This window comes from Copadichromis virginalis, linkage group LG9 (genome assembly GCF_057382275.1).
Source record: "Copadichromis virginalis isolate Kocher_CV1m ecotype Utaka linkage group LG9, C_Virginalis_male_GT1.1, whole genome shotgun sequence".
Lineage (NCBI taxonomy): Eukaryota > Metazoa > Chordata > Actinopteri > Cichliformes > Cichlidae > Copadichromis > Copadichromis virginalis.
The window spans coordinates 30,269,980-30,287,897 of record NC_140626.1 but is presented as its reverse complement, the minus strand read 5'-3'; the positions used below and the strand labels follow the sequence as shown (position 1 = coordinate 30,287,897).

General features: G+C 41.4%; 1 long non-coding RNA gene across 3 annotated transcripts in view; it reads left to right on the top strand.

Annotated features, from left to right (window-relative positions):
- LOC146702131 (uncharacterized) overlaps window positions 1-17,918 on the top strand; it is a 93,702-nt gene that overhangs the window by 9,434 nt on the left and 66,350 nt on the right. For 2 of the 3 annotated variants that reach the window (XR_014922286.1, XR_014922284.1), the window contains exon 3: window positions 1,163-2,730. This is a non-coding gene — a long non-coding RNA (uncharacterized LOC146702131). Of the gene's footprint in view, window positions 1-1,162; window positions 2,731-17,918 lie in introns of those variants that run through there. The other variant, XR_014922285.1, reaches the window with a different exon arrangement.

The window sequence follows — 17,918 nt, the reverse complement described above, 5'->3', positions numbered from 1 at the left end:
TATTTCCTCTAATTTTTTTTGCACACACCCCTGCTGTTTGCTCGGTTCCTCTCAGTTTAGCAACGTCTTTATCTTAAGGTTGAAGTGAAAATATACTCGTATTTTTCCATCTGTGTAATAGTTTGTAAGTGTTCGATCAGTGTCTGTTTTTCAAGATTCAAGATGGCGCTGGAGTGACGGCAGCCTTTCCAAGTAGCTCTGCAACACCGCACCTTTTTGTTAACTTTAACTTTTTAGACTAGGCTTTTCAAACTTTTTTTCACCTTCCTCTACTTATACCTCTTAGATATAGCGATACAAGATGGATAATGCACTTTTTAGTTCACTTGTATTTTTATTTTTATTCCTATTTATTCTATTTATCCCCTTCGTATATTTTATTTATATTGTCTCTGTATTTATATATATGTGTGTGTGTATAACTCTGTAACTTCTGTCGGTGCTGTGCTTTTTTGGAAATCGAATTTCCCAGAGGAACCCACCCGAGGGATTAATAAAGTTCTATCTTATCTTATCTTAATGCAGGACGCGCCCCACCCTCGTAGTCACCATATATGTTTATGCTCCAGATGCTCTCTTGTCCTCTCGTGTTAAAACAAAATCGCCTGTCTATCATCTCACCATAGGTGCACTGGGTGGGGCAGGATTCCAGTCTTTTGAAGCGAACTTGTCATGAGAAATCTGCATCGCCGGGACAGAGTGCAGTCACAGGCACAAGATTAATTGTTTGCGGTGCACCACTTCAAACGTTTTTTTCCAGACGCTCCATTATAATAAACTTTTGCACAGCTCATCATCACCTGTGTGCACACCTGCGGACGGGCACGCTCAGTGAAAATGTCAGTTGTTGTGAAAATACACGCACGTGTTCACGTGCAGGAAGGCGAACATGCACACAAGGGTTCATAGTCATGGAATATATACGTGCGTGTATATGTTTACTTAAAATGTGTAGATCCATAAAATAACTGCATAAATGTATATTGACAACTGACACTCCTCTACACACACACACACACACACACACACACACACACACACACACAACACAACATTAAGCGGTTTTCTCTTCTCTGTTATCTCCAGCTTCCTTTTTGCCCTTTGGTTAAACATTCTCTTGGCATGCATGATCTCATTTAACTTTGATTTCCTCTTTTTCCAGGACGGCATCCTCGATGGTTCCAATTTCCAGCCCATTCCCCAATTTTCAACCCCAATGACAGACAACACACGCTCGAATGGGTGCTTTGCTAAAGAAGGGAATTGGTAAGTGATGATTTTAAATGCTGTTTAAGATAAAAAGAGGAGTTTTCAACAGATAAGAGTGTGCCTGGGTAGAGAGCAGGAAGCTCGGAGATACCAGTTAGAATGTACTGTTACAGTAGCCACATACCACATGTGTGATTTATGGTGCTGGGCTTCAGATAGCGCTGCAGTAGAAAACTATTTTTTTCTTTTTTGTTGTTTTCAATAAACTATTACTTTACATTAGATATGAAATATTTCTATAACAGTGTTGGAAAAAAAAGCTTTCATGTTTTTTGAAGTTGTGCTAAAACTCTGAACCTAAAGGGAATATGTAGATAATTAATTTTATTCTTAAAAAAAAATCCTAAATTTAAAATGCAAAACCCTCCAATCAGTGTAATTTGAAGGTGAACTGCTGAACTGAACTGACCTGACTGGTTCTCAGTGGTGTAACAATAATTATACATATTGCATTCTGGGCTGAAAATAAATACAAATTATTACACCTTTTCCTGAGTTGAATTTAGGCTTTGGATGCATAATTTTAGTTTTATAAATTAAAACATAATTATAGCAAATTTTATGTTTTCTTTAAACAATAAAGTTCTTCTGATTATTTTATTACTATCGCAAAATAACTTGGAAGCCTTTCCCTTGAGAAAATCTGTAAAATTAAAAATAAGACAAAGGATGGATCCCAAAACAATGACAATATTTATTTAATTTGTTCCTCTTCAGTGTGGACAATTTGTCCAGCATGAAGTGCTTTTTTTGTTTTTTCCTCTTGGTTGAAAAGAGCAGCTCATTGTAGAGCTTTAAGTGGTTTGTGTAATCCCCTATAACCTATACCATGAAGCCACAGGATTGTGAAAATCTGTTTTCAGCACATTTTGAGTAGGAGCGAACCTGGGAATTCTCTCTCTCTCCCTCTCTCCCCAACTCTGTCATGAAACAGAGCACCCCATTTCCATATCAATCGGATTAGTTCCAAGACCAGGCAAGTAGGAGTAATGTAAGTAACCGTACAAATTTAAATATAGGACATCAAAAACATTGTTAGGCATTCATTTATTTTTGAGGCAGCCCTGGCTCTCTGTTTCCCTCTGTGAAGATGAGATGAAAATGTATCTCCTTAAATTTATTTTCATTTTATTTTGAAAGGCGCTCAGCACCATAGTATTTTTTTTTTTTTGCCATTTCATGTGCACCATGGTACCCCGCAGTTTTTCTGTGCTTAACCTCTTTTGTGAAATGAATATGTCATATCGAGCAATCCACTTGTTCAGAATGCAACGCCGAGGCGATTTCAGGTGGGCAGCGTTCACGTTCACACGGGAACGGACGCTAACAGTCGTGGGCCGTGGACTCCTGTGGTATTTCAAGTCACGGTTAAACATTTAATTGATAATGGAGTTACACAAGTACATTTTCACATTTATTTTTTTTTCATACTGTAGATAAAATAAAATATGTTGAACTTTGCGAGTGTTTTTATTACTGGGATTACAGGTTGGTTGGTTTCAATAATATTGCAACAGCAGTGAAAAAGTGAAAAATCAAACATGATCTGATGAGAGACAATAATGTCATAAATCGTAAATGCTGCACTTTTAATTCTGGTGTTTTTTTAATTTTCAGACTTTAAAGCAAAGAATTCCGTTAAACTTGTTGAGGAGTTTCTACAAACGACACTGTTAGCTGTGTGTGTGTATTATTCCAGATTACAAATTATCACCTTTTTAACTGCACATAAAACAAAATCTCTGAGTCAGAACCAATAAAAGGAGAACATTTGTTTGGAGCACTTGCTCTGAGTGGGAGGAATTGGGAGGTCATCGTGTGTGAGAGAGTATCGGAGAGATTATTCAGCAGTCCGTGCTGCTGACTGATCAGACGGCCCAGAAACTCCCTGTCCGGATGTGGAGATAGATAGATGGATGCCTGCCTGTGCTTCCTCAGCCCTTTATAACTTAGCCCGTCTCTCTCTGTAATTGAAAAACTAGCTAGGCTGTTTTGTCTTGGGATTTGTCCCTTTATAATGCAGCTTCAAAACAGGAAAACCAATAGTGGGAATAGACCCCCAAATGTAATTAATTTTGTTGGGGGCTGTGGGGGGGGCTGTGGGTGGGGTGGTGGTGGGGGTATTATTGCAGGAGGAAGAATTCTAATCAGTTGCAGATTCCTTCCTGTTTGGTTAGCGTGACCGTGGCCAATTACCAGTGAACTCTGTGTTACAGTTTCACTTCCTGTGCTACCCAAAGAATGGGCTGAGGACGCTGATGCAGAACCGTGGAGGACAGAGCGAGGGAGTGCAAGAGAGAGAAGAGATAGCAGGGAAAAGACAAAACAAAACACATGAAGCCGAGACAGCAGGAAAATAAACAGAAGAGAGGAGGGGGAAGTGAAAGAAAAGGAATGGGGTGGAGGGGAAATCTCCGGCCAGATCTTAGGTGCACATACGTCCTTTATCCACCTAATATAGGACATGACATGTGGTTTCCAAAGGAAATGAAAGGATTTTGGACCTGATTTCTGGAGCTGTTCTCAGGTAAAGGCTGCAACTGCAGAGCAACAGACTTGAACTCAAGGCACAAATGCAATAACGCATAACTCAATCACTGCAGCGATGTTATCGAAAGACACAATTTGGCTTCGCTGTTTTCCCCTAAATGGAATCAAACCACAAGACTGAACAACTGAATGACAATTGGCTGAGGCCCACCTGAATTTGCATAAAGTGTCCTTATTCTTTTTGTTTTTTAAATTTTTTTAGCATGCAGAAGTAACTCAATAAGCTATGGTACTTCCTGGGAAATTCACCATACCTATTAACCCATATACCGCTTTTGGCCAGGCCAGCTGTTTACACCATATTACAACAACATGCCTGAAATGTCAGTCATTGCAGGACTTGAGCCTTTTTTCTTGTTTTTATTGCGTGAATGCTCGCTCGCTTCCACCTCAGCAGGTCGGTAAAAACATGAGATTTTGGTGGGAAGCTAGACTCGGTGCCACAACAGAGCTTTCCAGTGACAATCGCTAACAAGCTCCACTGCCAAATTGGTTCCCTTTGGCTTGATTCCACTCCTTAATTCTCTCCTCCCTTACCCCCGATTGCTCCTCCAGAGGGGTCTAGGCTCATAGTTTCCCATCTGTAATAGTTTTTGTGGCATGTTACTCTCCTATAATTCGCTTTTGATGGCACAGTTTAGTTGTAGTTAGAGGAGCCGTGCACTCTGGAGACAGCATTGGCAGTGGGAAATTAATTGATAAATCCTGTTGTGATCTGATCGGCAGTGCCACCGTAATGCACGTCCTCTATTCATCTTCTTATAAGTTGAAATGGTGGAAAATTTTTAAGGCAGGCACATTTAATTGCTTAAATATAGCATCAGTTGCAGATTGCTACCAAGTTTATTTGTAAGGTATACAATATATCTTACAGATTAGACAGAGGTAATTGCCATTTCAACAGTGTCAGTGATGACACTGCAGATAAATTCAAATAAAAAACAAACATGCCGGGAGTGATAAGAACAAATTTCTTTTCTGGTAAAATTCGAGATATCTGTTTTATATTACACCACAGATGACATGACATTTATTACCATTTCCAGCACAGTTGAAAACATCTCAAGGGGCCCGGTACTGTAGCGGTTACAAGTGGAATAAACTGCTTAGAAGATGTTCAAGGGATGATGCACATAACTGGCAATATGAATGTGAATTCCCTGAGAAGCTTATTTTTGCACACACATACACACACGCACAGAGTGAACAACATGAGAAATGGGCGAAGAGCCATAGTATTCAGTGCAAACTGGAGGGCCCAAGTCGCTAAACTAATCCTAGTACCATAGGATCCCACTTTCAGCCCTGTCTTTTGCTGCAGCTGCCTGGGATCATTTCACAAACACGAGGTATTCCTGGAAGAATTGATTCTGTTAGATAGTACATTGATCACACACATCGCCTGCGGACAGAAGATGGCTTTACAAGCAATAATACGGGAGACAATTATATTATTTTAGTGAAATAAGACAGAGTACAAGCAGCGAGTGCCAATAGCCCAGGCAGGGGGAGGGAGGCACAGGCGGGCCCCCTCTGCGGCTGCCTCGGTGTGTTTGTGCTCCATCCTCAAGTGGCACGGTAATCCACTAAACTTTCCTCCACCCGCTTCCCTCAATGCAATCAGGATGCGAAGGCTCACCAGTGATTGCGTTCATTTGTAAAAGCATCCAAGCCAAAATTGAACCCCAAGGCTGATAAACTATAAAGATGCTGATCAGATCGCAGCTAAGGAGTCCACACTTGAGGGCACGAGGTGTCAGGGCTGGAGCCAAAAGAGCAATGACTCTGTATACCTCACTCAGAGCGAAGCGACTGCCCCGGAATACAAACAAGAGGGGAGAAAACACATAAAGACGACAACAAACTGCGATAGGATTTTTCATCCTGCAGCATCTCCCAGAAGAGGAGGATTTTTAGATGTTTTTTTTCACCCCCTTCCCTTCTTCTGTTTTATGGACTCAGTTGGTAAATGCATTTATTGCTCAGGCTTAAGCAAATGTATTTTATTGATGAATTCTGTGCGAATTTCATAATGCATCTCATGAAAAGCAGAAGCCCAACAGAGATCTTGCAAAGGGAGCTCATATGTTTTCAGCCCTGCAATAGTAAGTTGGAATGAGAGCAATATATAACTATTCAAGTCCGGCCTATTTTGTCTTCCGCCGCTTTGCCCTGTTGTCACCGCACGCACTTGAAGAGTTACTAAAACTTTTTGTCTGTTAGTTATTTCTCACAGCTATTGCCCTGTGTCTTTACTTTAAACACACATCTTCCCCCGCCAAAGCACAAAGACTGAGGACAGACAGGGGAGAGGAAAAAAAACAAAAAAGAAAGAAAGGCAGGATTTGAGGATCTCCATCCTCGTGGCCCCAGTGCGTTAAATGTCAAAGAGCAGTCAGCGGGAGAGACTGATTCCAGGAGGCGATGTGAATGGGACGATTGAAGACCTGCCTTGATTGACAGCTCCTCCTCTCTCGCTCTGCCCCGAGGGTGATTGACAATGTGGTTCATCTCACATTTTGTGACTGAGCTAATCCAGTAAATTCCTACCAGACGCAGCACAACTCAGCAGAGACCTGCCGCTCCTTTCCCAGGTGGAGCTTTCATTTTATCTTTCGCCCTCTCCCCAAAATAAATATGTTTTTCCATCTGTGGCACTCCAAACAAATTGGGGAGGGGTATGGTTGGGGGGGACTATAATTAAGTGTAAGTACATAATTAAGCGAGTTTAGAAAAGTGCTAGTTTTCTATGAATTAAAATGTAGACTAATTACATGTGGGAATTAGCCTGCTGTTGTGCTAGTGATTAATATTGTCATAGGTTACTGTCTCAATATGCTGCCAGTTAGAAATGGGATCACCTCACTGGAACGATTGATCTCTTGCCAAGTTCAATAATTAATTGACTCAACAATCACTGACATGCATCTATCTCACACGTCGTCTCCTATGCCCACAAGGTGCGTCGCTCGTCCTCTTGACCTTGCACCTGTATTTTGACGCACGCCTGTTCCCAGAAAGTCGCTTCCGCCGCACTGCAGCTGGCTTTTCAAAGACGAAAGGAGACACGAGTGCAACATAAATAAAGAAGAACAATGAACTTAGAAGACCTTCGACCTTGTTTTTGGGTGTGTGTGTGCACCGTTGCCGGTAGAGCCCGAGAGTTGTTGCAGTTTCGTTTTTTCTTTTTTTGGGGGCCTTCTTGACAGCCGCGACCCACATTAGTGCAGCAGCTCCGTAAGGAGAGAAATGGGGGAAATACAGTATTTGATGGTTTCATTAATCATCATTCCTAAATTATCACTAAAGTGAGGGTGTGCGTTTAAGAATGATTAATTGCAGAGTGAGGCTAATCAAGCAGTGAATTACCTGCCTGCTCTTTTTGCAGGAGGTTGGTGTTAACCTCAAATGCAAAGCAAAACGGTGTCACAGAAAATCAGTCAGAGATACTAATCGGTGAAGGCCCTTTGTTTAAAAAAACAAAGAGACACACATTGTGACGTCATGTAAAAACGACTCTCCAGAACATACCGGAAGAATGCTCCTCCTACTGTTCTGAAAACCATACGCTAATACTGAAAGATAAGGCTTTTAAAATGTAACCCCCGGTTCTATGAATCCAAAACTGTGTTGATCTGTGAAATCTTTGTAAATGACGAGGCTGAGAAAATGTTCTGGGCTGCTGCAGTGCTAATGTCTTAAAAGTTTCTATCTTTAATTACTAAGGACAGCATTAACATCAATAATTCTCTGTCTTGGTACAGGTGGCTCCAGTGATCTGCCCGAGCAGAGCCCAGACAATACCCCAGTGTGTACAGATCAGGTGTTTAACTTATAAGCATGATGAAAGCCTCGGCAACCAGTTGCGACAATGGCAAAGTGAGATAATAGCCCGCCAAGATGAGCCGCGGATGACTTGTACAAGCATCAAACTTTCACGGTGCATTGCACACTCTGAATGGTATGCTTTTGAAGTCAGAGACTCTCAGGGGTGTGGCAGACGTTGTCTGGTCCACCTCACCGTGTTGGGTTATTAGGCCACTGCTTTGGCTCACACTAAGGCGCTTTCTGATAAGGTTTAGTATTCGTGACATTCAAACGCGTGCGATGTGACCAGATCCTTGAGAAAGGAATAAGTATTGCATTAAAATATACCCCATAATTTGACTCATGCTTCAGAGCCAGCGCTCATTTGGAGGCAAATATTTTGTTCACATACACAAATGAGCCCTCCTAATTGCACGATTTTATGCACAATTCAAATTCAAATCATTCCTTCTTGACACAGCCAATACATCTGTCACGCGGCTCCTCATTTTTTTGTTGAATAATTAAAAAAAGAAATAGAGAAACATACTAATGAGGGAACCTTACTTGAGGGCTTTGACGCTCCACTGACTATCATATTAATGTATTCCTGTGTGAATTAAACGCATCATCAAACACCTAAGTTCCCTCCATATTTTCCTCTGAAGACAAGGGCTGGACACCGGTGTCTACCTTGCCCTCTGCAAAAATGAAGGGCATTCTTCATTAATACATCTCTTGTGATTACTTGTTAATAGCCATGTACTAAAAAGGCCTCCTGCTCAAATTGACAAAAACACCGGGAATTTAGCTTTTTATGACAATGACATTGTTTCGGTCAATGATTAAGTCATTAAGATATGTTAAAGTCAATTTAAAGTGATATGTAGATTTAATATACCTTGCTGCCTTTGTCTTTCCCGGCTCTCTATAAATGTTGTATGCATCCAGAAACCTCCTCTGCTGTTAAGAAAAAATAGATATTTTGAACTGTGACAGCTGCAGACATGTTTCAGGCATGACAAAAGACCTTTGTGAAATGAATTTCCTTACAAAGATCACAGGAGTTGTTTAATAATGTGCCGCAAACACAGTTTTTCCCATCCTATAGTTTAACTTATTAGATTGCTTAAAACAGACAAGCTATCCAATCCTGTGCCAATCCAAATATTTTTTCCAGAAAGCTTTCTAGGCGGTCTTCTGATGTGGCTCTGTGTAAGAAACCAGGCACGCCAGATCAGTGTGGAACCGTTGGTTTAAGACATTTTTATTTCCATTTCCTTAGGTCTCGGCACCAAAACAGCTTTCTTAATGGTTTGGCTTAAATTGCACCTTTCTACATGTTAACCACGCTTCCCCTCTTCTCACCAGGATGATGAGTCATAATCCATCCACCCCTCCATTCTCTTTCACAGGGACATACACTGAACAAAAATATAAACGCAACACTTTTGTCTTTGCTCCCATTCCCCATGGGATGGACGTAGAAACCTAAAATTCATTCTAGATACACAATATAACCATCCCTCCCAAACAGTGGTCACAAATCAGTCCAAATGTGTGGTAGTGGGCACATCTGCTATATTGAGATAATCCATCCCACCTCACAGGTGTGCCACATCAGGATGCTGATCTGACATCATGAGTAGTGCACAGGTGTACCTCAGACTGCCCACAACAAAAGGCCACCCTGGAATGTGCAGCTTTTTGCGCTATTGGGGGTCTGGGGACCCAGAACCGGTCAGTATCTGGTGTGACCACCATTTGCCTCATGCAGTGCAACATATCGTCGCATGGAGTCTATCAGATTGTCAATTGTGGCCTGTGGAATGTTGGTCCACTCCACTTCAATGGCTGTGCGAGGTTGTTGGATATTCGTGGGAACTGGTACACGCTGTCGTATACGCCGGTCAAGCACATCCCGAACATGCTCAATGGGTGACATGTCCGGTGAGTATGCTGGCCATGCAAGAACTGGGACATTCTCAGCTGCCATCTGCCCTGAACAATGTGAACCATGATTCATCCGTGAAGCGCACACCTCTCCAACGTGCCAGACGCCATCGAATGTGAGCATTTGCCCACACAAGTCTGTTACGGCGACGAGCTGGAGTCAGGTCAAGACCCCGATGAGGACGACGGGCATGCAGTTGAGCGTCCCTGAGACGGTTTCTGACAGTTTGTGCAGAAATTGTTTGGTTGTGCAAACCAATTGTTCCAGCAGCTGTCTGGGTGGCTGGTCTCAGACGATCTTGGAGGTGAACCTGCTGGATGTGGAGGTCCTGGGCTGGTGTGGTTACACGAGGTCTGCGGTTGTGAGGCCGGTTGGATGTGCTGCCATATTCTCTGAAACGCCTGTGGAGACGGCTTATGGTTGAGAAATGAACATTCAATGCACGGGCGACAGATCTGGTTGACATTCCTGCTGTCAGCATGCCAATTGCACGCTCCCTCATTGCTTGTGGCATCTGTGGCATTTTGCTGTGAGACAAAACTGCACATTCCAGGGTGGCCTTTTGTTGTGGGCAGTCTGAGGTACACCTGTGCACTACTCATGATGTCAGAGCAGCATCCTGATGTGGCCCACCTGTGAGGTGGGATGGATTATCTCAATATAGCAGATGTGCCCACTACCACACATTTGGACTGATTTGTGACCACTGTTTGGGAGGGATGGTTATATTGTGTATCTGGAATGAATTTTAGGTCTCTACGTCCATCCCATGGGGAATGGGAGCAAAAACAAAAGTGTTGCGTTTATATTTTTGTTCAGTGTATAATCCATTGTCTGAAAATGAGTGACCAAAGGAAAGCAAAACATTCCAACATATTGGAAGAGAATACTTTTACACAAACACACACTACTTCTGTGGAAGCCTGGTGTGTTTTATCACCAGCTGTTACAGCAACAGTATGATTTCTTTGTCTTTTTCCTATCCTTTCTTCAGTATACCTTTGCACACCTCCCTAAATCTCCCTCCTTCCATTTATCCCATCATCCCTGCCTACTCACCGCAGACTTACAGTCAGCAGAAATCCTTCCTCTCGGTTTCTGACAGCTTAAACTGGCTCATTAAGGCAAATTGGGGAATAGCAGAGTAAACTGAGCTTGCACTTATTTTAATGGCCGCTTTGTAACAGAGCAAACATGCCAGCTCATGCTCCATGTAATGGCTTGTCCATACTGAAGACATATATTAGAATTAATTATCATAATAGACCATTTGTGCTTAACTACTAAATGGGTCAGTTCTTGTGGATTGTACCGCAAGACTTTAGAGAGATAAGTTAAGCTGTGGGAAAAAAAGGTGGAAAAAAATCAGATTCTAATAATTACACTGGCTCCAAAACAAAGGCACAAAAAGTACAAAGCACACAGTTAAGGTGTTGGTTTGAATATTTTGAATAGAATTGCCCATAGCCGTTTGAGAGCAAAGCAGGCAATGTGTGATTGATCACGTCCCACGGGGGCGACAGCCAGCATGCCATTTATACACAACAAACGGCATTGGCTACACTAAACTAAGCTCACACAACCTATGCAGATAGCACAGTCTTTCATTTTAACATGTGCATGCTAAACCTGGCTGATAAACGATTTGCCTAGCAGCACTTCCGTCCATATTTTATCACGGCAGACAATGCTCGGTGGCGTTGCCAGACTTAGTGTATATCCAGTATTTAGGCAAAAAAGCTTCTCCTCAACCTCTCAACAGCTTGGCACCCATAATTAACTTCCACGGGACTGATGGGAGCTTAGTCAGAGGCAACAGGAAGAGAATAAAATCTAACACAACAGGTAAGAATAGAAGAAAACAAGAGAAAGAGTCTGTCAAGTCTGGGTCAGTGATGGTTCAGAGCTTCTTTTTCCTCACTGTACAGATAACCTCCATCATCCAGCAAGTTCCTGTTAAGGGTAGAAATGGCTGAAAGGATTAATGAGTGTTTATACTTGAAGCTCTGTAGCTGCTAAACGCATTAAAAACCTTTAAGCTGTTGCATGCCGAGAACATTTTAAGCTAGTATTCTCAAATTTGCCAATAAGTATGAGCAGGGTGGAGTGTTAACTTTCCTATCCAGAGGCAAGAGCCTGGCAAATCTGGAGTTCCAGTATTTTAAAGTACTTTTTTTATTTAATGAAACAAATTTCTTATATTAAAATTTGAAATAACAGAAAATAGAAACACACCGTTTCTTGAACCAGTGCGTTCATACACTAAAAACTATAAACTCCACAAACCACAAACATGCATCTACATACATCTGATTTTTCAGCTTTGGCTTTTTCTCAATGGAGTGTCAACCAGACAGATTACAGGATAGATCCTGCATGTGCTTTTTGTTAAAGGGGTTCATTAATAGCTGGATATGACCTCTGACCATCCCTTTAAATCATTAGCCGGTCAACTGGCGGTTTCTGTTTACCGTGCTCATTGGAGAGCGGCGTGTTAGTCGAGATGGTTAGGTGCGGGTATTTTGATGTTGATGTTCATCAGCTCATATCTGCTTAAATGAGAAAATATTACACTGGATAAATAATAAAATTTGGTCCAGTATGTCTCATTACTGATATCTCATTACTGTATCACATAGAAATAATAAAACAAGCATCTTTGAATATTAATGTATTTATTGTAGTTAGACTGTGTGGCTGTCAGATTGATTGGGGAAGCTTTATGTTTTTAAAAAAATATAGCAAAAAATTGAAAGCATTTGGATTAAGAAATAAGAGTTACAAATGTAAGCGCGTTCATCACATGTGTGTCCATTTGTCTCTATGTGTGTGTATAAATGAGATAGGAGGGTAGCTCCCATTCAGTAACCTATCACTCGAATCTAGCTGTGGGGCACAAAGTCCATTTGTCACGTCCCACTTTTGTTATCGCGCTGCTCTTCAGAGAAAACAAACAACAAAAGTGCACAAAAGACCTCCACAGAAAAACGCTGCCTCATCCAATGAGAGGTTTGCATTAGATACGAAGGGGAGTGCAGGAGAAGTGAAGCTCTGCACAGAAGGCAGGGGAGGAGGGAGATGTGTGATTAAATGCGTGTGTGTGTTTGACCGCCACTCTGAGCGGATGCACGGCATGTGTTTGTGAGCTTTCATAATGTGTGTATGTGTACGTTCGGCACTGTGTGGAGGTGTGCAAGGGATGTCTGTTAGGAGGGTACCCGGAGCCTTGCCATAGCGCCTGGTGCCTAAATCATGTGTACAAGCTGTTTCCAATAAACTGTTAAATTTGATAAAGAGGTCTGGTATTATATTACAAAGCCCACGGGGCACTCGGACCTCTGCTATCATGAATACATTTTGCCTGATAATAATGCTGTGACTTCAGTTGCTGCCACAGGAAAAACTGCTGCCCTCCTGGAAAATCAAGTTGCGAGGCAGGGTGACACCTGTATAAATGGACAGGTGATGAGATTATAATATATTTATGCTTTCTCGGTTAGTGTTAAGGGACTTCTACAAGTGAGCTTGAGTAACACAAGTGACTAGAGGGGGTGACTGGGTGTGCCACAGGGGTAAATCCTCTCACCTCACAGATCAGGACTTTTATTCATGAGGGGAAAACTGCAGAGATATACAGTGGCATTTGGTTATAAGTCACTGTGTTTTTTTGAGGCATCCATGATACTAAAGACCATTTGAGTTTAGAGGATTTACAGCTTAGAGGAATCCTTTATTTCCCCGTGAGAGAAAATAATCACAGAATGAAAATTACTGTATTTTAAATAAAAAACCCAGTAGTCAAAATTGCACTAATTTGGGTCATTATGGACATATTTTACTATAATTTATGATATACCTATATTTTCATAGTTGTGTCTACATACTTGTAGGTATTCTTTTATTAATTTCGTACTTTTAGTGTCAGGTTATTCTTCCAATAAAATAAAACTTTGTTTGAAGTTGATCTAATGTTGTTATATTTAGAAACTTAGTGAATAAACTGTTATATGATGTGAGAATGTGATCAAACTTTTTATCAGAGAGAAAGTGTGAGTTTTGGACACTTGAGCCTAACATTAGCTAGCATAACATTAGCTAGCATAACATTAGCTAGCATGTCTAATCTGCTGCTACTTGTGACAATATTGGGAATAAATAAGCATGGTTTTGAGTGTTGTCTCTTTCCTTTGTGTTTTTACTTTTTTAGTGAAGGGGACCCCTCCAAAGATAATAAAACCTAGGCATGGTCCTTCATATTTTGAGTCTGAAGGTGCAGGCACGAATTAATATTTGCCTCCACGATACACGAGTGCCTTCAAGTTTTCTTTCCCTCTGGCTTTGGCGGTCTCTAGCCATACATATAAAACGCAGAACATCAGTGTTCATCTTGCTACTATATTCAAGATAGCGGGGCAACATGGTGGCTTCCACAAACTAGCGGCCGCTCTTATGTATTTTTAATTGATTAATTCTAATGTTTATAATAATGCATCAATTTGTAATTTTTATATAATTATATTGCCTTTTTCCATTACAGAAATAAAATAATTGCTGACTATACCTTTAAGTATTTTAGTTTAAACCAGAGAACTGGTTGAAAGTTAAGTGTGTTTTAAATAGCATAAGACTGATTTTGTAAACTAGTCCTGTTTATAGTAAAATAGACAATAAAAGGGGGGTAATGTTTGGTGTGTGGCGACCTGTTGCTAGCTCATTAACATGAAGTGTCCTCACTCAGTTTAGCTTTTTGTTAGTTAAATAAAAGCATGTAACCAAGTAACACTGCTGGTACTAATAAAATAAACATGTTCCTGTGATCTTAGGATTTTAGAATTCCTTACTGTGTTACAGCAGTCTTATTTGGTATTCCCGACTGCACCAGTCTGCCCCATATCTCTGGTCTCCATACAGTATCTAGGTAGCTAAGAAGGTAGGCAGGTGATGAATGTTCAGTAATTGTAAGAGTTCAGTGGTAAAAAGATTCAAATCCATGACAGTGAGAAATGGAAGAGAGCCCCCGGGGGAAATTTCAGGCTGTGAGGAAGTGCATCCAACCTGTCTAAATAACAGATCACACCTCAACTTGGTCACTTGCTCAGAACGTAGGCTCTGATATTAGAAATGTGCCTTTATTGCAAATGAGGGCTGCTGTGCAACTCAGTGTAGCACCTTGTTTTTCTTATTAAAAAACAAGTATTAAAGGTGTTACATGCATACTTTTGACATATTGACATTAAGCAAATAAAATGTTAACAGTTAAAAAAAAAAAAAAAAGAAGGTCAGAAGCACAGGGATACGTCTCATCACTATTCTCCAGTTTTCCCACTGCGGCTTTGAGAGGTTTGAGATTTGCTCAGTGTGCAGCATTTGCATAATGATATGACAAATGAATTGTGGAATAGGTGTCGTGTGTTTTGGTGGGTGCATTTGTGATTCTGCATGCACACAGCAACGAGAGCTTGTGTAACGTGCGCATAAATCCGCAACCTTGTTACATGTGTGCAGTTGTCTGTCTGCGCTTGTGCATGATCAAGGGTCTACTTACAGGGTTTGAATGCTCCACGGATTACTGTTCTCTGTTTCGGCTGCACAAGCCAAACTAAATAAACACAATAAACTAACCACATGTGTTTAAGTTCAACCGGTAATATTAATAATCTGCACCATACTTAAGACAGTTTTAAACAACATCCCTCTAGGTTCAAGAGAAACGCTCCACTCATTACCAGTGGATGTCAGATTTGGCCAGCCTGCCTCTGAATCTGACTTTTATGACTCACCGTTAAAGTCCAAATGAAATGCAACAAAGGAAGAATTTTGTTTGGCAGGAGCTGAAATTAATAACTGAGGTTCTTTTTTATGAGTGATTATGACTGAGCTGTGATTATTTCCAGCGTTGTAATCAAGGATTTTGTAAAGATCAGAGGAAATATTTATGTGTGCATTTGTTCCTGTGCTCATCACTGCAGAATGCATTCTTTTGCATATGTGCATGTACACAAAACAGTTTTTCTCTGCAGGGCTCATGATGCAGCCGTCCATGTTTCAGCCACCGCACCACTTAACCAACCAAACCTCTGTGCTGAAGCTAAGCGTGCCTTATCCCATCCAGTATGAGATGCGATATAGCAGATTTGAAGCTAAACAATTGGGCAGTTGTTTTTTGATAACATTGCCCGAACACATTAACCGTAATGATAGCAGTAGCGACACTATCTTAATTTAGCACAAATGGACAAAGGAACAAAAGCCTTGTGTTATCAACAAGTGGCTGTCACTAACTTTTACAGCATTCCCATGTCTTATTTAATGAGTTTTCACTGATGTTGTACGATACTGTAGATATTCTGACAATGAAAAATGAAGGCTCATGATAAATACCTTCAGTGGGTATGGTACTTCCAACAAAGTTTTATAACTTCATCATCAAGGATGCCGCCTTGGTTGCAGTTACATTTCATAAATCATCAATGATACATACACAGAACAGTGCCTGCGGGTATTTCCCAAAGCGTAAGGATAAAACTTTTTGCTAATAATATGGAAAGACTTCATCACTTAGTCACAGCAAAACTGCATAAGACATCAAATTGACAGGAGGAAGATGGTTGGCGCTAAAGTGTAATCAATGTTGTCGATCTAGAACGGCACGTGTGGGCAACATCCTCCCCAGAAAGGACGTCGACCTTCCGGCTTAAAGTGGACGGACAGTACAAGGATAAAAACCTACAAACCTCTTGTATGTTGCCTAGAGATATTGTCCATGTACAACAACTTTACAATAAACCAACAGTCCAAGTTTAACTCAGTGGTCACAGTCAAAATATAATAAAGAAAAGACCAGGGGCCGTCTGCTTCACTGGAAGTGGGGCTCGTAAAGAGCTGACCTTAGCAAACAACAACAAATGAGCGCTCTGTTGACTTCCTCTGTAGACATACAAACCGGATAACTGGTCTTAACGGGACAATCACTGGGCCCTCGCATTATTAATGACATTATTACTGCATAGCGACAGAGTGAGGGAGAGAAAGAGGGAGAGGTGGTTTTAAAAAAAGGAGCGTAAAATGAGGAAAGCTAAAAAATGAGGCAGACAGAGGAAGGTTTTAGAACGAAATAAGATGGATTGACATCACCACCTTTGGAGGATTGTGGAAAGGACGCTGTCTCTCTCCTTTTTGGGTGGCTAGACCCTCCCTCACAGTTAATTGGAGTCCTCGGCTCGATCCCACCATCCCATACTCTAGTGGCGCCCCCCAAGGTCCGGGGAATTACCGTGTCTACCTCCCCTCCTCTATATTTAGGCCATTTAAGGTTGCACTGTTTTAAAAGGGAAAGTCAAAAGATGCCATTCTTTATGAATGTCTGTGGATATGAATAAGGTCACAGCTCCTCTCCCTCCATCCCCTTAGGAGTTCACCTTTTCAAATATAACGAATGCCTCAATTAAAATCCCTTTCAAACTCCATGCTTATTTTTCGATAACAATTGTCCGCCGCTTCCCTTTAGTCCCCCACTCTCTCTCCACCCTCTCTTTTTTTCCCTCTTTCTGAGGAGGGGTGATGTAACGGGCAGACGATGGCTACGCGTGCAAAGAAATGAAACAAGGGAGGAAGAAAGAGACAAAGATGAAGCAGAGAAAAGGAAACACAGGGAGAGAGATAGCTTGAAAAAGGGAGAGGTGTGTGCATGTGTGTCTCTCTGTGTGTGTGTGTGTGTGTGTGTGTGTGTGTGTGTATGTGTGTGTGTGTAGAGTGGGAGAGGGAGCAAGTGCATGACGGAGGGATGAATGTACTGTAGGGCCTAGAATAATGTGAGCCAGTAGATGGCAGGGTAAGAACAGTAATATGGCTAGTTCCACTCTGTCTCTCTGTAGCCAAACAGCAGGTCAGTGGGGAGTCCTAATCACACACACACACACACACACACACACACACACACACACACACACACACACACACACACACACACACACACACACACACAAGGCAAGCTTGCTCAAAATGGAAGCAATAGTCAGAAGTACATCTTTTCCAACAAGTGCATTTAAAGACACTTCGGCACATAACCTATCAGCATGGTATTCCTAATGTTTACACACATTTTCTTGCATGAGCACAAAAAGATTCAAGTATGCAAGCAAACCCTGATTCATGTCGGCAAGTACAAGAAAAAGAAGAAAAAGAAGAAGACATTTTTGCAGGATACGTTTGTTTATGTTAGCTTTCCTCGCAAGACTGTCTGAAAATAGTTACCGTAGTTACACGTGTCATGTTTTAAAAAAGACGCTGACGTTTCCTGAGTTGTTTTGTCCTGATAGGTAATTTGGAAAAACTTCCA